This window comes from Colobus angolensis, unplaced genomic scaffold, assembly GCF_000951035.1.
Source record: "Colobus angolensis palliatus isolate OR3802 unplaced genomic scaffold, Cang.pa_1.0 Scaffold122, whole genome shotgun sequence".
In the NCBI taxonomy this organism is placed as follows: Eukaryota; Metazoa; Chordata; class Mammalia; order Primates; family Cercopithecidae; genus Colobus; species Colobus angolensis.
This window is the reverse complement of record NW_012113364.1, coordinates 5,662,963-5,664,721: the sequence shown is the minus strand read 5'-3', so window position 1 is coordinate 5,664,721 and position 1,759 is coordinate 5,662,963.

The following is a 1,759-nucleotide window of genomic DNA, read 5'->3' as shown; positions in this document are numbered from 1 at the left end:
AGAGAGAGGGTGTGCAGGCGAACTCCCTTTTATAAAACTATCAGATCTCGTAAGACTTATTCACTAACATGAGAACAGCACAAGACCCACCCCTATGATTCAATTACCTCCCCCCGCATTCCTCCCATGGCACATGGCAATTATGGGAGCTACAATTAAAGATGAGGTTTGGGCAATGCTCTTCTACAACATCCCTAATATTTCTCCATTGGAGCCGAGCTTGTCTAAATTTTCAGATGATCTTGTGCAATTTGTGCAAAAGGCATATGCTATGAAATTCATTTTCTCAGCGGGCTCACGAAAATCTGTACAGAGCAGTGTGAAAAGTAAATCACTCTAGGGTAGAGGAACAAATAAAGGTATGCATCAGAAAGATTTGTGTTGCAGTTCTGCCTCGGCCACTTTCTGGCTGTGTGATTTTTGGAAAGCAACCTCATTTCTCTGGATGTCACTTTCTTTCTTTCTTTCTCTCTCTCTCTCTCTTTCTCTCTTTCTCTCTCTCTCTTTCTCTCTTTCTTTCTCTCTTTCTTTCTTTCTTTCTTTCTTTCTTTCTTTCTTTCCCTCCTTCCCTTCCTTTTTTCCCTCCCTCCCTTCTTTTCCTTCCCTTTTTCCTTCTTTCTTCCTTTCTTGTTGAGACAGAGTCTTGCTCCATCACCCAGGCTGGAGTGAAGTGGCACAATCTTAGCTCACTGCAACCTCCACCACCTGGGTTCATGCAGTTCTTCTGCCTCAACCTGCCAAGTAGCTGGAGTTACAGGTGCACACCACCACACCCAGCTAATTTTTGTACTTTTAGTAGACACAGTGTTTCGCCATGTGGGCCAGGCTGGTCTGGAACTCCTGACCTCAAATGATCCACCTGCCTTGGCCTCCCAAAGTGCTGGGATTACAAGTGTGAGCCACCGCGATGCACGTTTTATTTATAGAACTTTCTCTAACACTGGTTTCACATTTATGCATGCGTTTCCTCAGTTGCTTTTTCCCTGCAGTAGAACATAATCTCCAGCAGGGGACTCTGTTCCTGTCTGATTTGCTAACCTCTGCCCCATCCAGCACCTTGTACAGTGCCTGGCACTTGGTAGGTGTTCAGTATCATTGTATGGAATGCATGAATGAATGCACAGTTTGAACAGAAGCTGGAAAAGCACCCCTGAATGCTATAGGCTGATAGCATTTGAAGGCTGAGGGGGTTGGTTGTGCAAAGGCCACAGGATGCTAGCAGGCTTGGGCTGAGATATGGTGTGGGCATGTCCAGTAGAATTCCACTATTTTGGAGGACCTGAGAGGTCTCAGTCAGGAAGTGACTCACATCACTGCACTATGCTCGTAGGCTAGGCTTTGCCAATGGAGGCCACCCCAAAATTCCCAGGGGTTATCAACCATTTACACATTAAATGCTTGCATTAGTCTGTTCTCATGCTGCTAATAAAGATATACCCAAGACTGGGTAATTTATAAAGGAAAGAGGTTTAATGGACTCACAGTTTAGCATGGCTGGGGAGGTCTCAAATCATGGCAGAAAGCAAAGGAAGGCAAAGGAGAAGCAAAGGCACATCTTACATGGTGGCATGTAATCCCAGCACTTTGGGAGGCTGAGGCAGGCAGATCCCGAGGTCAGGAGTTCGAGACCAGCTTGGACAACATGGTGAATCCCCGTCTCTACTAAAAATACAAAAATTCGCTGGGTGTGGTGGTGCATGCCTGTAATCCCAGCTACTTGGGAGGCTGAGGCAGGAGAATCACTTGAACCCGGGAGGCA